The sequence below is a fragment of the Apteryx rowi genome, unplaced genomic scaffold (genome assembly GCF_003343035.1).
Source record: "Apteryx rowi isolate R43461 unplaced genomic scaffold, aptRow1 scaffold_2, whole genome shotgun sequence".
Taxonomy (NCBI): domain Eukaryota; kingdom Metazoa; phylum Chordata; class Aves; order Apterygiformes; family Apterygidae; genus Apteryx; species Apteryx rowi.
This window is the reverse complement of record NW_020448307.1, coordinates 10,676,358-10,700,617: the sequence shown is the minus strand read 5'-3', so window position 1 is coordinate 10,700,617 and position 24,260 is coordinate 10,676,358. Positions and strand designations below refer to the sequence as shown.

At 43.6% G+C, this 24,260-nt stretch overlaps 1 long non-coding RNA gene across 3 annotated transcripts in view; it reads left to right on the top strand.

Annotated features, from left to right (window-relative positions):
- Positions 1-23,051, top strand: part of LOC112964724 — a 108,401-nt gene extending 85,350 nt beyond the window's left edge. The window contains exon 4 of one of the 3 annotated variants that reach the window (XR_003253055.1): positions 22,975-23,051. This is a non-coding gene — a long non-coding RNA (uncharacterized LOC112964724). Of the gene's footprint in view, positions 1-4,747; positions 5,312-19,523; positions 22,262-22,974 lie in introns of those variants that run through there. The other 2 variants (XR_003253051.1, XR_003253054.1) reach the window with 2 other exon arrangements.
- The last annotated feature ends 1,209 nt before the right edge of the window (positions 23,052-24,260 follow it).

Genomic DNA, 24,260 nt, shown 5'->3' with positions numbered 1-24,260 from the left:
CTCTTTTGCAGTTCCTCCTTGTCCCTTGTGCAGCTGCTGATGAAGTGCTCTAAGGTGTGCTAATGATGATGCAAGGGCTCTAATGTCTTCAGCGTATTGATGACCTGCATCAAGCTGCCATTTCTTTTAGTAGGGCCTGTATAGTGGCTGAGAGGACTGACTGCAGGACGAAGTTTTATCTGGTTGAAGGTCTGCTCAGGTCAGACAGCTAATACTTACAGGAAGGAAGAAATGACTGGTGAACTGGAAGTAAAGGGCAGCAAGAGGGTTTGAATTTTCCTTCCTGAGCATTTGCTGCTTTCATCATGTTAAATCTGGTGACATAAAGTGCTCCAACTCCCTTTCTTAGGGTTTTCCTAGATAGTATTTTATATCTGGGCTTACAGGCACAATGTCAAGGCATTATTGTGTTATGAGGTTTGGTCACTACTTGTGTTTTGGAGTTTGTATGCACCTTGAAGGGCTTAAACTTAGCCTGAAAAACCTCAGACTTTCTGGATCTAAATCTCTGCTTGGAATCAGGCTAATGTTTTGAAGGTGCTTGTTTGTTTTGCTATTTTCTTTTTCTTGGTTTTGCTTGGGGCATGCCCTGAGAAACTTCATGTTACCATGCTTCGACTAGGCATGATTACAGCTGGGCAGAAAGGGCACTATGAGAGTTCCTTAGCATCTTCATCCACCTACCTTTTCCTCTGTTTGCCTAGTAAGAAAAAAAATGTTTCATTTGAGACACAAGTGCCCTTTTATTTCTTTAGTGCTCTGGGAAGATATGGTAGAGCAATATCCTGGTGTGACTTCTTTGAGAAGTCAACTGTCTGGGCTCTTTAGGCCAAAATTTGAGGATAATGATTTTGGATGCTTACCTTGAAATACCTTTAATTGCTGAAATACTGGGAGTTAAACCTGGGCCACAGCTGGCAGTGTGGGTTATGCAGGCTCTAAGGTCGACAAACTCCTTGACCAGGCCCTTCCCTTTACACCATAGACATAGCTGAAGAAGTGTGACTCTCAACAAAAAGCAGCCATCTGAAAATGAGGCTCTGGAAGCTGAGTGCTCCATGAAAGAGAAACACCCTAAAACTTTCTGAAAGTGTCTGGCAGTAGCACATTATAGAAATGTGGACCTATCAATTTATCTGTTGTTGAGGTCTATTGCAGGTGTGACCTCCCTTCCTGGGTCATCTCAGTACCTCAAGATCTTTTATGCTTTATAAGTACATGTGACCAGATTTACACAATAGAATATACCTGATTCAAACCAGAAGAATATGCTTGATTTCCTGACTTAAATGGGCTCCATGCAGCATTTGCTTGCAGTTCTTCTAAAGTCACTTTTTGTTGGAATTTTGCACAATGCAACCAGAATCCCCCAAAACAGAGCACAAATGCATGCACCAGAATAGATATCTGACCCCTTCACCTTATGCTCCCACATGGCAGCACTTACTGTTGCCACTGTGCCATTGCATTGGCTCTTATAAATGATTCTGCCACCCCACACCATGATTAAGTATTACTGTTATAAACCAGGTACCTCTCATGTTAATAACAACATCTGTTAACTAACAAATTGGTCATTAACCAAGAGTAGCAGTGGATTTCACCAGATTACAGCTCTGCAGGTCTTTTATGAAAGAACTATCAACAAAATGTTGTGGCTTTTTCTTTAAAGATTCAAAGTAATTTTGCTATTGTGTTTCTTAAGGCAGTGGGTATCCCATACACTTCGGTATTATGTAAAGGCACTGTAGGGTGATATTTAAAAAGAACACCTATTTTACCTTACTATTTTACAGAATAAAGTGTCTTTTCTATATGCCATCTTTCAATGGATTCCTGAACAATGCACCAAAACTTAGCAATAAACACACTACTGTCATATAATAGACCCTGTATTTTACAATACCTACAGGGAATCACTTTTTAAAGTCTATAACATACAGTAGTCTTTTTATATGAGTGACTGAGTCATATAAAAATAAAAATTGATAAAAAATAGTAATAAATCTGGATTTTATATCATGCACTGAGCAAAGCCTAAATTAAACTACTGTATTAAACCTTCTATGAAGTAGACCTAATTAATTAAAAACACCAGGGTTAAGCAATTTAGCCATCAATCTCTTAGCTTAAGTGGGGGATGAGGTACATATGGTAACTTACTGAGGAAGAAAAATGAAAGACCTGTTCTCTCCAGACTCATACTGACATGATGTAGGGGAGGTTAAATATGAGCCACTATTCCCAGGGAGACTTCTCCTACAGTTCCCCCAGCAAGATGACTTTCCCAAAGCCCTCAGCAAGTTGGAGTGTGTCACTTATCTCCTGCTTCCAGAACAGCAAGTGGAACAAAGGAGGCTAGCAACGCGTTTCTGAAGGAGTCAAATGTCGAATGAAGCGGCCCTGGTGCCACAGTAAAGCGATTTTTCTATGAGTTAGGTCTAGCTGGTTACATTGCTAATACAATGGAGTCTGCCTACACTACCATGACGAAAAGRGAAATGCCGATGTGTTTCCTGTCTCTCTCAAGATAGGTCCTGGCTCTAGGAGCATGTCTTTTCCATTTTGGACACCGGGCCTGAGGGTGATGTTCAAACAGAGAGGAGCCGCGTTGGAGGGTCGTCAGTGTTACCCTTTTTTGGAAGGGAAACTCAGCAGAAAGGCAGTCTAATAACTTGATGGATGGTTTCAGTTCCCAGTCCTCAGTGTGTATATGAGAAGGGGGCAGCTCACGGAATGGCTAGTTGAAAATTTCCAGTTCAGCCCTCCCCATCACATTCCCTCCAACTATCAACTTTTGGTGAAAACAGAAAGTTTTGTGAAAAAATAGATTATTTTTGTTTCAAGTTCTCTGCTTTTCCTGGAATGACTGAATATCCAAGGGATGAAACTTCCAGGAATTGATTTATTTTAAATTCAGATTTGATGTGCCTTTTTGGATGGCTGCCTCCAAAAACTGAAGGAAATTTAGGTCTCAAAAAGTGGAGATAGATGAAGCAAAATACCTTGCACCACACTGATGAATGAAAAAAAATACCATCGGTCAACTCTGTTTTTTCAGTCTTTGGCCCTTCACCATCAGAGATGCTGTGAATGAGAGGGAATTTCCTACACTCTTCCTCGACATAGGGGACTGGCATTCAGCTGGGCTGCTGGCAGGTGAAGCTGTAGGTAGTGACCTGGCTGGGCCTTGGATGGCTGCGTTTAGGAAGAGTTTGCAGGGTATCTTTCATTTTCTTGGGTTCCACAGAAATAGCTGGTGTTTGGGGCTTGTGTTTTTTAGTAAAATAATCACATTCCATGCGTAGATAATGACATGCTTAAAATAGTGTTTTTGATCATTTCCCACTCTCTTAACTGGAACCCATTTCTCCAAATCCTGCAGCCTCCCAGGGGTAGTTATAAAGAAAGGGAAAGTAACTGTACCACTTCTCCTCATGCTGTTGCAGTTCCCTAAGAGGAGAATTCATGGCCAAGAACTTCACATGGAAGTAGAAGTAAAATTCAATAGTACTTGGACTTGGATGTCAAAAAGTAGTGCAAAATGGTAAACAAGTCATGCATTGCTTGGTGTTTTGCTCCAAGCTTCTCAAATACCACACTATGGACTTTTTGAATGCTTTAACAGTGGGATAGAATAAACATCCACTCTGTAACTCCTAATTAATTCTTGATAGAATTCCATTAATTTTATATTTCTTCATCCACTTGTGTCTCCCATGAAACCCTCAATTACTGTGATGGTTAATACTGTATGTATATGCAGGTCATCTTCCCTTATCACCTCCCTCCTTCCTTCTGCTCAGACCTGGCAATTCATGGGTGAGTTTTCATGTTGCAGCTAACAGCTCTGATGAAGAGCTGCACCCAAGAAGATGACTTACTAATGCCCTATGCAAAAATTTCCTTTTGCATAAGAATTGGAAATTGTATGGCTGTGGGATGAGTCGATTCAAGTGGCTGACCCAGCAGAAAACTATTAATTTATTTTGCAGGTCAAGGAATGGACCAAGTTGCCCAATAACCATATGATGACTAGATCCGTCATGGAGGGTAGAGGCAGAGGCATGTGGCGAGGGGGACCTCTGTTCTAGCAGGCACTTTCCTTTTGACCAACTCAGCTATAATGTGAAGATGCACCCTTAGGAGTAGCAAAGATCCCCCACACCAAACCCAAGGTTTTAAGCTTGTTTGCAGGCTGTTGAGCCAGCAAATATGTTTGAGGATGGAGATGCACTCAGAGTTCAAGTGTCATTGGGAACACTCTACATAATGTGTAGCCCACTTGAGCTAAGCTAGTGAATACAGGGAATCACATGGTGGCTCTTTGTAGAGGAAGGCCCAAACCTTGAAGATCTTGCTCATTATTCATCATGTATCCAGACAAACCCCTCATCCTGTAGAGGAGAATTTGCCTGCACAGAAACTAAAGAAGGACCTTGAGACTTAGCCTGGTATAAAAAAATAGTTTACAGGCACTTGCCTCTCAGAAATCCCTTAAAGGAATTATTTGTGATATGTGCTCCCACAGACATGGCCTTTTACCTCAGGACTGTTATAGATCTAGTATCCTAAAATCTATACTCCATAAAGGGGCCTCTAGGAACATCAGCTAGGTCCCTAAGCTTAGGTGGGATAAATTTCTCATCTCAATGAAGAGAAATAAGAGCCTCTTGAGCTTCATTCAATCCACCTAAAATCTTAATAATCTCCTGGGGGTGGATCTCTCTCTTCTTTGTCTACACAGAAAGCCTGGAATGACTGTTCCTAACTTAGGAGAGTGCCTGAAGTGTGAGAGGAATCAAGGAACAAAACACATGGATTAACAATTGTGCACAATGGAAGCTGGCAGAGATATGTGATAAGAACTTGAATTACCATTGTTGCAAATATCGTAAACTTTTAAAGTAGATTCAGCACACACAAAAAGCATTTTTTCTGAGCATCTGGAAATAGTGCGTGTAATTCTCCTTTTAGTGTTACATAACTTCACTGCTAGCAAAACCTGGTGAATAAAAAATAAAAGTGTTGCTAGTGCAGTATTATTTTTTTGCATTTATAAACAATGAAGCAAGAACAGAGAGATCAACAGAACAGGCTTAAAATGTTGCTGAATGTGCCTGCAGGGACCGTTGCAAAAAGTCACTAAGATAGGGGAGTTTTGACATGACAGAGTGAGCTATGAAGGAGTTATTTTAAAAAGAAACAATACATTTGAATATTCAGACCAAGCACTGAGCAGTAAGTCAGAAAGAAACTACTATACTCAAATCTTCTGCAGCTTAGAGCTAATTAGACCTATGCCTCAGAATGGCCCAAGCCTCATGCAATGTGGCAATGGTTATGATAATTATATTTTCATTCTGTGTTGGGCTGTGAGTTATATGCATATTGCCTGTAAATGCTAATGGGAACTATGTATGTAAATCCCCTCCTCAATGAGGTGAGATTATGCCCTGATGTATCTTAACTAGCATGTAAATGCAGCAATTGGTGTGGCAACAACTTGTGACTGGAAAATGCAGGGTTCTGTAAACCTTTATAGTGAAGTGATATCTAGCTGTGTGGACAGGTTGTTTACTGGGAAGGTGGGTAAGGATGACCTGAAAATCTGAAATTACCACTGATCACRTTGGTTTTCTTATGCATTTCCCATCAAATATCATCAGTGGGGATGATAAACGGTATCAATTTGCTATATGTAGTAAGAGCTTCATCCACATAGGTACTTACCATTACACATTTCTAAGTCATCTGATATATGTCAGAACTGCGGAAGGTTAGACCCATTGTATATGACTTATTGATGCTAGTCATGCCATCCTGACTGCAAAAAGTTAACATTTCTGATTGCATGGTCATTCTTACTCTCAGCAATGTATCTGTTACCTGAAAGGTCATTAAAGTGGTCTGTTATGTGCCTAACTGGCCAACTGTGCCCATAATCACCTAAATAATACATACAAATGGGATACTGGTGTGCAAATGTGCGTTCCTTCCTCTGCCCGTAGTTCACTGACCGTAGGACTAGTCACAAATTATATTATCTCTGTTATGCCCTAACTTATACATCAATGTACARTGTCTTTAGGTCCCAGCTGCACCATTCATTCATTTTATCTGGAGACTTTGGGCAAGGCTTGCTGTTGTGTTCACCTGCCCTCAACCCAGTGATGGGCTGCGGGCTTCAGGAAGCACTCACTCTTCTGGGAAATGTGCAGGAAACTAGAACTTCCTCTTTCTCAATGTATCGACAGCTTCCTCCAGGCGTGCACACTCCCACGCTTCTCCGAATAGACGAAGATCTGACCTGAATTCAGTGTCCCTGCTGCAGCGGGGCAGGTCCACACTTACATCAGCCTGAGCAGCTCGCTGGTTTTCAGTACAACCATGTCCCAAAGTCCCAAAGTACGCTACCCTGGAGAGACAGAGGGGAAATTTCCTTTGCTGCAGGGAAGTCCCTGCAATGAGGACCTAAATCAGAGTTATGTCAACTTGTCACACCACTGTCCACAGCACACGAGGCATCATAAGGTTTCCAGGCTGTTTCTTTGGACTTGGCCCCGACTGGCAGACCGTGCTCAGTGTTGAGCTGATTGCAAGGGGCCTCAGTCTCCTCTCCTGGTATCTGCTTTCCATTAGGATGAATTCATCCTCCGTAAAGTTACTTTTGATTTGCTACAGCATGAGTGTGAGGGGAGCCAGGCTCATGGCCTGCTTCACGGTAAATAATGGCAAACCGTATATCGGAGGTTTCATGATCTGGATAAAGATTTTGCTAGAGCCTGCTCTGAGACCTCCAGCTCTGTGAAGTTTGGACTGAAGCAGGACAGGAGGGGAGAGAGTAAATTTTCTTTTGCAAAGTGTTCCTTGATAAGAAGAAATGAGATTCAGCTAAACAGCACAAATGAACTCCAAGGAGAGTGTCCTGAGCAGCACTTGAACACTAATGTCTCCCATTCTGCTACTTTCTTTGTATTACTCTGTTCTTATTCTAAATATTTATTTACTGATTATGAGGAAAAACACACGACCTCACAGGACCCCCAGCAGGTGCTCCCAGACTCCACTGGCTCCTCGAACAACTGCGGTATTCTCTCACTGCCTTATTATGGTCCCTTCTCGAATGTGGGAATGTAGAGTTCAGACCTGGTGGAGTATTTGGGGGGACCGAAAGATATAAATAAGCCAGCTGGGGCTTCAACTCACCAGCTCAGCAACATTATATCGCGCTAGTCTTTGTTTTCACTGTATCACCTATTTTTCGGAGCAGCGGTATAACCAAGTTGTAAACTGCACACCTTACAAATCAGTCTATCCTGACATTGCTGGAGCGTTCATTACAAGCTGTAAAAAAACACTAGCAAGGAAGGTTTCAGTTCTGCAGCCCAATTTTCCATTGCAATAACCCAATTAACTGGTGTGTGTTTGTTTTACAAAGCTCTAAGCTACAATAAACCATGCCGATACACAGGCTGCAGAAAGCTTCGTAATTAGGACAAGGTGTACAAATTAAACCACTCTTTTTAAACTTCAAACCAGCTAACTTCTGACATACTGTACTGCTGGGGCTTCTGGGACTAAACCCAATTAACATCTTAGTATTTTATAAGCATCGTTTTAATTGCATTTGTATGCAATCTTCTCTCCAAGAGCCTTTCAAGGTGCTAGCCCTCGTTCAGATTTTATTACTTTAGTGATTTAAATCTCCTCTATCTGTGCTTCCCGTTAATAATGACTAGTGCTACTTCAAATGCCGGCCCAACATAAAACTGAGCTCTCCAAAGAATTATACTTTAAAACAGTTACATTTAACTTTATTATTACATTTTTAATTTTTTTCTTCCTCTGTTTGAACATTATGCCTTGAACCATTTTATCAAACTGTCAGTGCAGTAAGTGCTGGTAGAGTGAATGTTTTACTTTTCAGTGCTTCACGATGGCGCAGCCTCTCGGCCTGCACATGACATATTTTGCACTGCGCAGCATTGCCTTAGAAAAAGAGGTTTTATAATAGCAGCTTAACAATTTTTGTTTCCGCAGATTTTCAATGTGCAGGGAGGAGGCAGGGGAGAGGTTTAACTCCAGGAGAAATAGTAAAGCCAGGTCCCTCAGGCTGAGATACTTGTGTCTTTTTTAGGGCAAGAACTGCCCTCCTATTTTGTCCGTCAGAAGCTAGGCCTGTAAATCTTTATTCATGCGAGTAATTTTATTGACTGTAGTGGGATTGCTCAAGTTTGGAAGAAYGGGGCCTTGCTGGGAGCAGTGGAATATTCCATGGAAAATCTGATGCACTCTAAGGAATGTGAATTCCTATCACTGTAAATTCTCTCTGCATAAAATTTGCTTATGAGCTCTCCTTTATGCCTCTGTTTCTTTGGAAAATGACCTGCATTTCAAAGATCAGGTAAGATTTGTAGAGAGCTGTAGAGGCATTAAAAAGAATAATGCAACACCCTTAGCCCAATTAATAAGATAATATATAAAATATGTTCTGAGATCCTTTTTTCCAGCACATTATCCCATTTTGCATTCTTCCAAGGAAGAAAAAAAGTAACAGGAATGTATTGGATCTTATTAAAATGATGAAATGAATAAAATGTTTATTTTAAAACGCTGGCAGCCAAGCTCAAAGTATTTTCCTCTTTACAAAATACAACTTAGGGTTGAATATATACTAATGTTACTCTCATTTAGGGTTTCTGTTATGTGGATACAAATATTGGGTCTTAAAAATGCAGAAGGTTCCTCCTGAAATATTTTGAACCTTTTTGCTTGATTGAGTGTCTTGTCAAACAAAACTGGCAGCAGATCTCTTGGAACTGCCTGAATCTATGCAGATATGATTTCTATCATGCCCTTATTATGTGTAGTCCATAATAAGGATGAGCATGTATAAATCATTTCTGGCTGGCACTTAGGATGCAATACTCAAAGGAGAAAGACATTTCTGTCTTCAAATGTTTAGCAATTTCTGATATTATACAGTAAGTCTCCCCAGAACCATACAATCCTCAATTCCACGCAGCCCTCTTATGAAAGAATGAGACTTTCATATCTTCCTTGCAAGAGCCACCACTGAGATAAGAATTGTGCAGTTCAGATGTGCGCTGTGCTTCAGTCAGGGTGGCTATATTGAACTTTCATTTGCAAAGCCTTCACTAACAAAATTGCACAGAGATGAAGGTTTTTGCCTCTCTCATTCCTATGTACAATTATCTATGAGTAAGCATTACTTTATATATAGTACTTTATATATAGTTATATATTATGAGTGCATTTCCCGGGGAATGTTCTTCTATGTGCACACCTACAATGTGCACTAAAATAAACACATATATTGTATGAATGTGTTTGTGTTTTCTCAGCAGCAATAATCTAGCTAAGCCTTGCTATTGTAAAAAGCAATATTATGTGAAATGACAGCTGATCTGAAAAGTTCTAACAAATCATGCCTTCCCCAGATAGAGAAATGCAGAGAGCTGGTCAAAACTAAAGAAATCATCTTAAGAAAATGGTATAAAATGATGTATTTTGTCTGTTTACCAGTACTGGACTTATAATTTTTTTATACTCCAATTCTTTAAAAAATATTTTTCTGCAACATATTCAAAAAAAAAACCCATTCCTTTTCCAGAATCCTTTTTCAAGTTTCTTTTTTCTTTTTTATGGAACTTTCCAGGAGAAAAATATAGGATTTTGAATACAAATTTTAAAATAATTTGAAACATAATTCGGATCAAATCTTTTATAACAGTATCAGCAGAAACAGACACAGGGAATGACAAGGAAAATGGTCTATGTTAATGAGGTTAACAGTTCTTAATGACAAATTTTGTTTTAGGGAAAAAAAGGTGATTGGTTTTATTAAGAGTATTTTGCAAATATTTCAATGTGTGTGCAAAATATTTCAACCACTCTGTAAAGAAAAGACTATATGTTTTCTATGAAGCTGTTCTTCACTATAAGTAGATGTATCATTTCTTTAGTATTATGCGATAGTTATACATGGTAAAATGCTTATCTGTGAGGCTTTATACATTTTATATCTGGTATGTTTATACACATACGCATATGGTAGAAAGAGTTCTGTACTGATATTTTATTTGACAGATGCTGATTGTTTCCTATCATGCAAACAAGCAGAATTTGTCAATGAACAGTTTAGTTCTTGGGCATCGGAAAAGCAGAGGGCRTTTTAGACCAGGAGTCAGCTAGTGAAGCTGTCAGACTTGATATCCCTGAATTTTAGGTGAATTGGAGCGCCGTGTTCCTACCGACGTTGTTCTAAAGGGGACTAACGTCTTTTGGGAGCCAGGCTCTAGGGAGTAAGGGGCAGAGAGCAGGAGAATATTTTATGCAAAAGAACCGTCTGTTGAGAACAGAATAGAAAATTACAGTTCTTTAATGACAAGCTATCTGAAAAACACAGGGAGCCGTGGGGAAGTGTATTATTCTGTTTTCTTTTCTTTCTATACAGGAAAATAAGAGGTGTCACAGTGAGTTATCATGTGCAGTGACCACTAATGTTCCTGTTTAGTGTACAATTGCCTGCCACATTGCACACAATCACACGTGTCATTATTATATTAACTGTGTTTATATACTGTTCACCTGACTTCACCCAGCAGTGCTTACATAATTATAGTAAAAGGAAGAAGTTCATTTGGCTAAGGGAGGTTGTTTTCTAATTTTCAGTTCTGTTTTCTGCCTGTTTAAAAAGATGGGACTGCAGCAAAAAATGTCTTTGTGAAAAACTAAAACTATCTTAAAAATGTGCTGTGTTTCCCTAATCAGAGCGCAATCTCTTAGAGGCCAGATCCAAAACTCATTAATGCCAGTCCTGTGGATGCTGAATTAGGCCCTGACCTCCTTTGCCTTCCTTGCAGGTTCAGCAGAGACTAGGCAGATAGACTAGCTCTTGAACACAGCAAAATAAAACTGTGAAGTTCCCAGAGCAAAGGCTGTCTTTACTGGTGTATTGCATAGCTCTGAGTGCAGTTTTGATAGTTATAAATAAATATGAGCAAATTAATTTGCTGTAATTGACAGAACAATTAACAAAGCTGCAGTTGTAGAATCTTTATTCCTGGTGGTGATGGAAAGAACCCAATGTGACTTTCAGATCTCAGGTTTATTTGCAACTAAAAAGGCCATCCTTTGTGTGCAAACTAAGACAATTTTCTGGAAAATCACTAAGATACAGTAAATGCGGAACCCAGTAATACCATTTCTGGAGCACCTTTTCAGAACAAAACTGCACTTTCACTGTAGTAGGAAGTGCTGGTGAGGGCTACCGTTCGGGGATTTGAGCTAGGGTTCAGACTTCGTGGGACAACAGAAAAAGCAAAACCAAGTCTGGTGATGCAATACTTATATGGGAATTAATATTCAGTCCCTTGTGTGCACAGATGTATGTGTGTGTATATGTACAGATGCCAGTTGTCCCATCTGGCATTGTGGAGTGCAATCCTCAAAACATCACACCAGCCCCGGCGAGCTGGAGCATCATTGGCCTCCCCTCACGGAGGAGCGTTCTCTGTGCAATATGCAATGATGAGGATGTGCCTCCTCCACTGAGCGCATGGCTCTATTGTCCATTTAAGCACTATTGACGTGGCATGTGAAGTATCCCAGGAAATGATGGCTTGCAGAAATCCAGCGCAACTGATATTTTCACTCTCATTTCCCCCAGAATTATATGTGGATGCCAATTTCCACGCTGCAAAATAATCTTTTGTAACAGGTCTAGCTATGGCAAAGGCACTTTGATCACAACGTAACTAAGCCTGAGCTCAGTCTAATTTCTCCTGCTAGMAAGCTGAGGGCACTCAGTTTCCAAGATTTTCTCCAGTTATATTATCTATGCTCAGCAATGTCTTTGAAAGCAAAGTAAATACCATGAGGCACATTCAGGTCTGCCAGCGGTGTTACTGGAGCACCCCTGGGCTTCACGAGTGGAAGCCTGAGGGGAGGGACAGGCAGATAAGCAGGACAGGCAAAAGGTTGCAGAGGAATCAGAGGCACGGAAGAGGCGAAACGCCCAGCGGCAATGACCAGGAAGATGCCTGGGGGAAACAGTGGTGGTCAGTGCCACTAGACGTGTGGGTTGTATTGCCTAGCAAGAAGCTCTTATCTGCATAAGTCCTGCATCTCTGTTGCTTGGTCATCTGGCTCCTGTTGTTGAGCTCTGGCTTAATGACAACAATGTAATGCCTCAGCCAAGTGCCCTGGCTCCCGGAGGTGTTGACTGGTTTGTGTTTCCAAGTGTTACTTTAAGAAACCCAGAGAAGTTGAAGTGTGAAAGTTTTATGTTACTTGAGAGAAGAGGTCAGCAGGCATCTCAGGAAGGAAACTGTGAGCATGTTTTATTTCTGAAGCTGATGGTAAGAGCTTCAGGGACACTCTCTCAGCAGAGGACTTTGTCCTGCAGACCAGGGCTCTTCAAGAAGGAGGGAGCAAATGTGAATTTTCTGTCTGCTACAAGATCTTTAGTTTCCAAGGGTCAGGATGGACTTTGGAAAGGTCTTTCTATCCGTGGCAATTCATTGTGTGCACACAAGGCCTAGCATGGCCTTCGGCTGCCTCCAGTGAAGTACAAGAGACAGGGCACCTTTCTCATGTGGCAAGAAATGATGAAATGTCCTGTTCATCTCTTCAGGCTGTGAAGTATGCTAGGTAGATGACTTGCTTTATAGTGGAGTCAGGCAGAGCAGATATGCAGTCACAAGGTGGCTAACCCATCACTCCCACATCGGTATTGTGTTAATGGCACCTGGAATGGTTGCTAGCCACCTCAGCTTTGCCCCAGTATTTGCATCAGTGTCCTTCATTTAGGGTGAGGAATGGTCCAAGAAAATATGTTAAATTGAACTGTCTCTGGTAGTACCCAGCGTGGAAACAGCATCCCTGATAAATGCCTCCTGAAGCATGGGAGGTCAGGCTGGTTTAACTTGCTGTTCTACTATGTTAAGACCTTGTAGTCAAAAGGCAAGAAAAGCAGTGGGCAAACGTACACATCTGTCAAAGGCACTTACATRGCTCTGTCATTGCAATGCTTAAGTATCTCCCAGTCATTAGTGTAAAGGCATTAGTGCATGGTGAGTAAAGGAGATGTTCCTACAGACAKGAGCCCCAGTCTCTAAGGCTCTCAGGTGTTTACCTCGCCCAACCCCAATGAGGTGACTGGGACCTAATTACATTGGTGGCTCTGGGCCTGTGGCACCTTCCCCAAACTACACGGGATCCTGCAGCAAACCTGGATCTCWGAAGCCTTCAGGTGCTGCCTTCCGTCGTGGCACGAGTGCCAGAAAGCAGGGCCAGAGTGTGAAAGGGAAGTCACTGCCTGCACAATTGTTTCATGTCTTTTTTTAAAATGTGGCTCTAATCTCTAAGGCAAGTCTTTTCGAAATGGCAACTCAGTATTTGAAATAGCTAACAAAGTTTTTGTGGTTCTTCTCAAAGCTTACCCAGCTCTGCAGCCTAGGGAGACCTGAGCTTGCTTTCCATGAATTCCCCCCTCTCCCCTCAATCACCCTGTTCAATATTTGTCTGCAAAAAGATTATGAAGTACTCAGATGAATTCACACCAGACCCAATCCAACACCCACTGACTCAACAAGCAAACACCTTGCTGTCTTCAGTGGGGATGGCTCAGGTGTTTGAAATGATTTGAAAGTCACTTCTTTGCCTTATCCTCGTAGAGGGCACAGCTCCTCTTCTGGATGATGGCAGTGGAGCAAAATGTTGTGCAAAGGCTTTTTTTTTTTTTTAATAAGTGCCTACTTTGACATTTCTTGCCCTTCCCTCCTCTGCAGCGTGTGCTGGGCATTTGTTACAAGCAGTTCCTCAACCAGATGGCCCCACAGGTCTGATCAATCTGGTGGTTCCTCTGTGCCTGTAACTGCTCGGGAAGCAAAAAAGAGAATCAAATGTGAAATCTGTCCCTGCTACGAGCGTTCACGCAGCGGTCGTGCCGAGCTGGCGCGTGCCGGCTGCGGATGCCGGAGCAGAACCGGCCATTGGAAAACCGGCTCTCAGGAAACACCGGAGCGTTCACRGGTTGAGCGAGCCGTGGGCGAGGGCTCGTGGCGGCAGGGCCGCGGGGCGAGCGGGGTTGCATTTCCAGCCYGCGCGCAGCCTTTCTGGGCCCCGGTTCGGGAGAGCGAGGGCAGCGAGGTCAAAATCAGCCCGTTGGGTGTGAGGGAGCTTTGTGGGGAAGCTCTCGCTCCCTCCCTGCTTCTTTGGGGAAGTTTTGGAGGAGGCTTTGCCCTGCTAGATGGCGCTGGCACCCCAGGAAAGCCCGGCCGGCCACCGGGGCTGCCGCCTGCCCCAGCCCCCGGAGCCTCCGCATTTCCACAAAATAATAATAACAACAATAACCCCCAACCCCTTTTCATATTCCTCGCAGGCCTCCCCCCACTCCTCCTCAAGTGTGCCTGTGAATTATGTATAGGTTTTAATAGATTGTGTCACACATCTAAAGTTATAGGGATTTGATATAAACCCACCATGCAGTAATTATGAGTGTAAAATACATTTGGGGGGGAACATTTTGCAGACTTGCCAAGACTAACAGCTTACAAATAAAGACCCATTCCTGCTCTGGTCTAGAGCTGCGCCCTGGAGAATTTGCACATGCATTTGAAACGAAACAATCACCGTATCTCTGTGTTTACTGCCGGGTGGTGTGGGGGGGAACCCAAAAATCCTTCCTTCCTTAGGTCCCTCTAAAAATACATCCCTGGCACTGGGCAGTTTGCAGTCAGACAGAGACTGCCGGTCTCTAAYATGAAATAATGCAAGGTTTTTAAGCAGAAAGTTGGCCGCTAGAATTAATTGGTGTCTTATTTTTCCGGCTGGAGCTGCTGCTTGCGAGCGAGGGCCACATGAGCAGTCCCACCGTCTGCATCGCAAATTAGGGCTGTGAGCGGCAGCTCCCACTGTATTACACCGACAAAGAGGGAAGGGAGCGGGAAGGAAAGAGAGACAGCGGAGAGTAAGWAGGAAGAGAGGGAAAGGCAGGGAGAGAGGACTACCGAGGAGAAGGATCTAAAATGCAAAGAAGCCCAGGGGAAAGGGAAGGTCGGCAAAAGAGAGGGGAGGGAGGAGAGGTGAGGGGAGAAAGAGCAAAGGGGATTAGAGGAAAGAAGAGGGAGAGGGACTACTCTGACTGGGGAGCAGAGGAAGGGAGCCTGGTGGGGGAGAGGACAGCGAAGCGCCGAGCACCGAGGAGCGGAGGCGGCCGCAAGCGCAGCGCGGGAAACRCAGCTGGAGGGAGAAGAGCGAAGCTGCAGCAGGAGCTGGAGGAGGGAAGAAGTAGGCAGTGGGGAAGCAGAGAAGAATTCTCATTGAATAGGGAGTTGGTTTTCTGGCCCTTACATCCTCCGGGAGGGTAAAGCACACTGTCCAGGGCTTCTTGCCAGGCTGATGAGGCCTGCTCAGCTCGGGGGTTGCGCAGGGCTGAGCCATCCTGTGCTGGGGGGGTCCCTCTGGCCGGATGCTGTGGTTAGGCATCACGCTTACTGCCCCAGTACTGCCAGCCAAGAGGATGCAAGTGTCTCCGTAAAAGGAAAATGTCTCTTACGATATTCGGAGCTTTGCAAGAGTTGCTCAAGGATGCTCTCTGCAGAGTGGTCTGTAATCAGGGTGCACCGTTTTGACAGTAAGACGCGTGGCTCATTTTCCCCACTTTGTAGCCTATAAAGAGTAGCTATGTCCAGTGGAGAAGATAGATATTGTGCTGTGATGTTCAACTGTTGACTCGCACAGCGTTCATGGGAACTTTCAGAGGCTTCTGCAAAAAGAAATCGAGAAAAAAAGTCTACTGCTAGTCAGCTTACATGCAGCCCTGTCCTGCAATATTTTTTAGGGATCTGCAGTCAGAACAAGGTTGAAAACCACTGGTAGAGAGTATCCCACAGTGAGGAAAAACTGGGGGCTGGGGATGAACCASTCTTATGTGCTCACATTCCCTGGCAGATTTCTTATTCCCTCACACGTACCCTTTTTGCCTCATCGTGTAACAACTCCTCAGCTATCAGTTCCCTCTCCTGAGCGCTTCCTTCTCCAAGCTCACCAGTATGGTTTTACAACTACTCGGAGCTCAGGATCTCTTTTAGGGATGCTCTTCCACTGAGCAGAAGTAGCATGAGGACAAGGAGCAACATGAAGCCTTATTTTTGCCTTATTTATAACATGTGCCTTATTTTTGAGGTTCAAGCAGGACTTAGTGGTATCCAGGGGTGAATTCCCACGAGACACCTCTTGTTCCTAGAGCTTTGTGTGGGCTGCAACTGGCTTGTGGCCATTTTAAATAGGAGCTCATGAGCACRTGCATGACTACACTTCTCACAAAATGAACATGTCTTTAAATAGAAAATGACCTGTTTGTTGCMGTATTGTTCAATGGCCAGATTCTGGCTGATTAATACCTTGTTTCCCAATATATGAAATTGTCTTCCTTCCCAGTAGGAAATGAAGGATTTCTACGATGACTCCAAATCCTCCCTGCCACAGTTCCATTTCTTCCCACAGTCTTTGCTGCAGGAGAAGGGGAAGAAAAAAAGAAAGAAAAAGAAAGAGAGGGGAGTCTGATGGACTGAGCGCAGAGCAGGAGCTGAGATTGTTTTTTCTGGCTGACACACTTAGTGTTGCTGGTGCGTTTGCCACTTCCTTGAAAGGCCAGTGGGGGGAAAAAAAGAGATTAAGGTCATCAAGATAATGCAAAGAATATTCAAACTGGAAGCAGAGGGGAAATATAGAAGGTCTGTTTTTCCAATAGTAAGTAATCAGAGTACAGGAGGATGTAATTTGCAGATTAGGAAAATGAACAAAGACTATAAAATTAACTTTATGACAGAGAAGAGAACAGTCCATTTGAAGGGGGGAATAAACCAACCTCCATAAAGCTTTATGGCTGATACAATCAGCATGTTGATTTAAACTAAATAGGAAATATCAGCAAATAGTCAACTATGGGGCAGTCTTCAAGCCCTGGTTTGCTGTAATCTGGATTGGATGTGACATGCGACCCAAGCCTGGGATCTCAGGGGCAGTGAAAGCTCCACGGCTTCCCAGTCCCCGCTGTGCAGGAGCTCGAAGRGAATGCTAATGCTTGCCAAACCTGTCGCTGACGGGTGTCAATCACTCGCCCTCTCTTCCACTGATGACTTCTCTCACTGCAATTCCACTGAGCAGACAAAGCCCAGCCCAGTAAATGTCCTTCCTCCGCAACGAAATCCAGCCGTCTCTCACACTCCTGCCAGCCTGGGAGCAGCTCAGTGGGTGGATCAGAAGGAAAAGCTTTTAATTAGCAGGGGGACTGCAAGTTAGTTACAGAGCAGGTTGCTATAACAGGGACCCCCCTATCACAGAGCGATACAAACTCTGCTCAGCTCCCTGCGTAAGAAACCCTAGACATCTCCAAGGAGAATGTCTCATTTTCCTCACCAGAGGAGCTTTCTTCCCCTCTTGAATCAGTAGGCGCTGAGCTCCCAGTTTAGCCCAAATGAATGACACACTGTTAAACTGGAGCAGAAAGAGATTCTTCTTCCACAATCTTGTATTTTATACTAGTTTTTATTCCCTCTGTCATCCTTCTTGTTTCTCCCTCACTTTTTTTTTTTTTTTAAAGGTAAAAAGAGGGGAATGTAGGAGTGACTTGCACTTGGTGGATTCTGTTGCTCACATTCTTCCCCTCTTGAATCAGTAGGCGCTGAGCTCCCAGTTTAGCCCAAATGAATGACACACTGTTAAACTGGAGCAGAAAGAGATTCTTCTTCCANAGAAAGAGATTCTTCTTCCACAATCTTGTATTTTATACTAGTTTTTATTCCCTCTGTCATCCTTCTTGTTTCTCCCTCACTTTTTTTTTTTTTTTTAAGGTAAAAAGAGGGGAATGTAGGAGTGACTTGCACTTGGTGGATTCTGTTGCTCACATTCTTCATGCCTGTAAATAATGTTTCCAGTAGCCTGCRAGCCTACAGCAAGTTTTATCGAACCCCAATGCAAGCCCTCCGAGGAGCTGTAACTCCCAAGCCATGTTCTCCAAAGGACAATTCCCTTATGTCTCTTTGCTTTTCCATTTTGTAGCAGAGGAGAAAGAATACAAAAGCAAATAAGCAAATGTATCCAGAAAAGGCCATTTGGGGGCTGGTTGAAGGTAGAGGTAAATAATTAGGAGTAACTCCAGARGTATTAATGATACCTGGATGTAAAACCATTGTAAGCTCAGGAGTAAGTCACRCAGGCTGCTTAAAAAGGAGGAAAAGCACATCTGCTCAGAAAGGGAATTCTCCTCATTTGTGTGACACAGATCCCAAAACAAGATGCTCCGATTTAAACAATTTTTGCTCTTCTTTGTTAATCAAGTGTCTGAATACGCRACACTGGGGTACTGCCATTCCCAGGGTCCCTGTACTCTCCTTAGGAACAGAAGGCAAAACTCYTGAGACTTGGGTTAAGTGGAGTGGCCTTGATAAAATCCAAATGAACCCAAATGGTTGCTCAAGCAATATCTCACAAAAGTRTAAAAATCTTGAAGAATTAAAAAGTTCTCCTAGAAAGAACGGGAATGTTTGGTTACTATCAACATTTTTTCCATTTGCTTTATATTTTATTATCCCCAGAGTGTTTTCCTCAGGTGTTAAAAGCAAAAGGTGCTGGAAGTTTTGTTTGAACTTCTGTTGTCTTGAGATTTTGGCTTTGATCTTTGCAAAATGCCTGTGTTCAACTTTGTTTGTAAGACTAATTGAAATGCAGCAAAAATCTTTCCTGAGCAAATTTTGAATTTTCTCATAAGAAAACAAATTTTAATGTCAAATAAATATTCAGCAAGCTCTGTTAAATCCTATCAAATTATCAGAGAAAAGTATAAAAAATAATGTGCCTTTGAAACCATACAACCTGCTTTCTTTGCATAAAGCTTTCAACATTAATGGAACTATATTTAGAATTAAGAATGCAATTTTGTCCCATTCATATATCAGCAAAAAATTCAGAGCCCCTTTTATGCTAGGGATTTTGAAGCTTTGTTAGTTGGGTTTCATAAAATGWCTGTACTTGTCACATGGATGTACATCCTCCTCCTTTAATGGGTCGACCTGCCCCTTGTGATTAGCAGGGGGAAGCAGTCTGATATATTTGTCAAAAGGCTGTCCTTTGTGAGCCAAAATAAAAATGAGTTCTCTGATATGCAAGAAGTTAAATACTTTTACACTGGCTTGGCTTGGGATCTGATGTCTTTTACTAATACTTATTTTTAGGTGGAATCAGTAGTCAAAGACCTTAAAGGCAAGGGCAAGATTTTAAACTAGATTTATGCTTTTGAATACTTTTAAAAGTGTGTGTGTGTGTGTGTGTGTGTGTGTGTGTGTGCATACACCATTGCATTTATAGTACCATGCTGTAACTATCTGTGATACTGCAGCTGCAAAGCCTCTGAATGCCATGCGGGCTTCTGTGCTTTTCACCTTCATAGCTCCCCCGGGAGTTAAGAAAGTGCTGTTTTTCCTGTTCTGCAGATGGGGAAGTGAGAGGTTCGTGGGCAAGGAGGAAGGCCATGGCAGTGCGGGGCATTGAGCGCGAATCTTCTCTGCCACAAACGGCAGGACTTGGAGTCCAGTGACCCCAACCATTGGGCTTCCTCTCTTTGAGGTAGGAAGGGTGATTTAAGAGGCCAAAGAAGTCCCAGAAAAGCTCCAAGTTTACCTGCAGACCTCTCAAAATGAATAGTAGCGTCAGGCACCCCCCAAACCCAGTGCTCCCTTACTGTGAATGATCCTGCCATTAAGCAACTATTAATATTGCTGTGCCTTGGGCCTGCATTGCTGGGGGGAGAGCATGTTCTCAGGACACCCCAGGCTGAGTTCGGTCTTTCTTGCTTTAAGGTATACAACCGCTGTTAATTTTTCAAGCCTTTCCCAGACTATTATTTCCACTTCGACCATAACACATCCAAATTGTTTGTGTGGAAATGTACACAAACGCAGGCCTTCCACCCTGCTGAGATTTTTGCCTCATTTGACAACACAATGATGCTTGCCTACTTTAAATGAATGCCTTAACAAACCTCTCTTTCCTGCTTGATTTAGCCTCTGCTCACACTGCATTAGAGCTTTGGCTTGACTGAGTTAAACACCGACTTGCATGATCRCTTTTCCCGCTGAAGAACCCTTTCAATGGATGAATAGGGTGGGTTTCCAGCAGGCCTCCCGGCAAACGTTGCCGTCACCCTCCCTGGTGGCTCGATCTTGCATACGGATGTTACACACATGATGGAGCAGTGACTGTCGGAGCTGAGTCAGCACAACTGATCACCTCCAGTCAATCTTCATTTTGTGGAACTGGAACAGCGTTTCAGCCCTCTGTGGCTGCTGGAGGTGACGCTAATGGCATCTTCCTCTTGAGGACTCGGATGGGTCCTCGTCCGTCCTCGGTGCCACACTGAGTCCAGGTGCAGGAGCAGCTGGGTGCCGTGGGTAGGGGGCAGGAACGCAGCCCCCTTCTCTGTTTCGTGACTCATGCTACTGTGGGCTGGGGTCCGTGCTCCCTCCTCTCAGCCCTGCGTTACACTTGTTGCCAAGCTAAACCATGATGGTTTATACTTGTTCATATTATTTTTGTATTATTTCTGCACCTTTCAAATTATTCTTATTTCTGCTTTTGGAGGATGCAGGTGGTGAGCTAAGGCTGTAAGTGGGGCAAGATGAGTCCTTACTGCCTGCCTGAAGCCCAGGCAGGCAGTGCTCACTGCAGCATGCAATACGGCAATTCATAAAATGTGACATTCATGTTGGCGGGACACTGCTGTGAGCCTATTTTACTCCGTGATAAAGACTACATCTGTCAGGGTTCGTCTCCTCGTCGCCGGGTCTGTTGGACAGTCACGCAGGGCAAACTGGTTAAATGCAGGGGAAAGGATCGGCTCCCCAGTGTGTCCACCCCGAGCCTCTCTTAGGGGATTACCTCCTGGGGCAGTTACTGTTAGAGATGCGGAGCYTTCTCCCGCAAGGTGCTGGGTGGGATGTGATAATCTAAATGTCTTTGGGAACCAGTCAGCGCTGCACGTCCTCGGGGCTTGAAAGGAAAAACCCATTGTGCAGTTCAAAGCCAAGATTTTAGGAACAAAAATGAACCTTTTAATTGCATTTTTCGCTCAGGAATGTGAAAGAATCACCATGAACCTTGAAAGTTTGATATGTACCAGACCAGTAAATAGATTTGGCTTTGTTTTTTTAATGTTTTGCATACTTTGTTTTTCAAACTTTCACCAGCTCTGCTTTGTTTCAGTTAATGAAATTCTTCTATTGCAGCACTGGGACTTTTAAAGCATTTTCGTAACCTCCTGTCTTGGTCTCCAAGGTATAAACATTATTTTATAATTAGCCTTCACAACTATGTTATACATTTGAAAAGGAGAAAAAAAATGTTTTTCCCCCATTTTTATATAGGGGAATTACAGTTTCTATCTGGGGACTGAAAGAATGTGTGTGTATGCGCGCGCAGAGGAGAGAGAGAGAGATTCAATCTGTCGAAATTTCATCTCCTGCCAGTTACACATGAAATCATCGTTTAGGAGAGAGAGTGGGAAATTACTGAATACATTGGAAAAATCCTCACTATATCCTTAATGGAAATGCTTGAAAATATGGTGGGAGAGGAAAGACTTGGGGACATTTGTGTTCTACCAAAAAAACACGGGAAAGCAACATTGACTTTTCACCCCCTGTTATATAACTTGGCATCAGACTATCGCTAGCTGATACTGATGGGAACTAATTTGCCTCTTGGACCTATTCCTGCCAATCCCCTATGGTGCTTTCTTATGGAGCCTTCATATCGGAATAAGCTGTCACCAAGGTAACCACATGTGCACGTGCACAACCATGTCCACACACTGTGCAATTAAGTCCGAGTGTAAATAATAATATTCACAACTGTGTGCAGGGCTCGAGCGATGCTGCTCAAGGAGCCCTCGCCGTACGTCCAAGGGAGCGGGTTGACCATCACGGTTTTGCGTCGGGGGGAACGGAGCTGCGGGCGAGCTCGGGGAGTCTCCTAGGTGCAGAGAGAGGCAGCGCACCCGTCGGCGCAGGGGCACTCGCCTCCCAGCGCTGCGGGGAGACCACCTGGCTTTTCCCGTGGGCACCATTTATTAATGGCATCGCTGATCTCAGGTCCTTTGCAGCGCTTCCACCACCTTTACTCTCAGCCACGCAGATTTTTTGGTGCCTGCAATCAGTCATAGAGAGAAAGGCTGCTCCTCTGGCCTGCTCGGGACCGATGCACACAGACTCATGTGAGGATCCTCACCTTGACTTCAGTAAAATTTGGATCCAGTCCCAAGGATAGCTCCAACTTTTGCAGCAGGGAACAGTCCCGCACGAAGGGAAGCTGCCCGGGACCACTTTTCAAGTGGAAGATTTCCTCACTGTAATAAATTTTCAGCATGTTTTCAACACAGAGAATAAATCCATAGGAGAGGGATGGCTTAATGGATTTTGATTTTTCTAATATGGAAAGTGCCAGGTCTTTCCCAATAGAAATGTCCCCTTGAATCTTTCACTCAGGTATATGACATGCCTGAGCTATGGTGCGTTTGCAAGGGCTTTTTTTTTCCTGCRGAGAAAGTCATTCAGTCAAAGTCTAACCTAAAGGAAAGCTTTTACAGGTGAATGAATTATCCACTCAAGGGGGAGAGGTGGGAATCAAGTGGTTAACTTCTGTCTCCAGCAACCTCAGAAAGAAAATACGTGTGAGCATGGGAAAATATTAGTCTAGCTCCTTTGAAAGCCTCCAAAAAGATTTGTCTGAAGCGTGCATTTAAATGGGAAGGATACAGGTGTTTTCAGAGCTGTTCTAGCCCACAAGCAGGCCTGGGGCAAACCTGAGACTACAGTATAATGTAACGAGGAACATTCCTCCCTGCGTCAGGAGGAAAATGCAAATGGGCTCATTTCCTCTTTTGAGCAGGACTTGAGATAAGGCGCTCCCGGAGCAAAGTAACCTGCTCGGGATCTTCGCTGCCTGCAAGACGCCGGCGGGAAGGGAGCGAGCGGCCGGCACTGAGCGGCGGGAGCGATGCCGCTGGCCGCCGGCACGGGGGGGCCACCACCGCGGCTCACACYGGTGCTTTTGCCAATTTGCCCCGCGTTCAGAGCCAGGGATCCCAAAGATTTGGTGGGTGCCGGTTTGGAGATGCTCCCTCTGCCCATCTCTCTTCCTCGCCGGCAGAGTCCCCACGCGCGCGGATTGAACCGCTGTCATTTGGGAACGCCTGAGAGTGGAAGAGAAGCGGCCCAAGCGAGAAGTGCCGCAGAGCTGCGTTCCCAGGGAGCCGCCGAATGAAGCGGCCGTGCTTCGCTGGAGCCTTTTCGCCTCCTGCTCCCCCTCCTGCTCCCCGCCCCATCGCTTTCAAGGAAAAGCTCTGAATATGTTTTGATTTCATTTTGCAAGGCAGTGGTCTGCTAAAAACATTTCTTTCCAGCTTTTTCTGCGAGTTTGTTTTCCTTGCTAGTTCAGCCTTTAGAAGAAACAACAACTTTCTTTTTTTTCTTTTTTTCTGTACCCATTAAGAATAATATTTTTTCAAGTTTAGTCAGAATCCCATAGCATATACTTCATTGTAAGTGCTAAAACGGGCACGTAGCTCTTCTGAAAAGTCTAGCCCCAGTTGTGACTGCTAAGCTCTGCAGCTAACCAGCAAATAACTAAAGCTACCACTGAAATTCAGTATGAGTTGGGTGGCGAAATTCTCTTCCCCCCACAGAAAATCCCAGGCTAAAAGAACTTTATTTTAATTATGATATTTTGCAGAAAGTTTACAGAGTATTCCCCCCTCACCTCTCTCACTGAATGATTTTAATCACTACCAGAAAATTGCAGTTGTCATCCATTCCTGGATTTTGGGTTCTTTCTGTCATTATTCAGGTATAATCCATAACTGTGGATGTCAAAGTGGTTGATATGTTTCTTAAAAGTTCCAGCTTCAGGCATCATGCGAATACCTGCTTTTGTGGCGAAGCAGAAAATATGCTGGGAGGGGAAGAACTCTGGTTAATCCTTGTGCAACCTTAAATAAAGCAGAAAAGAACTGTAATTTTTTTTTAATTATGTTTTTTGAGCAAAGCTTATCAGATTTGAGGACCTGATTCATGGTGCCTGAAGATTTGAGCTTAACAGTACTACATTGATTGTGGTATGATTTTTGTCTAACAGAGCAGGAAAAGGACAAGACTTGAATTCTGCCTAACTCCATG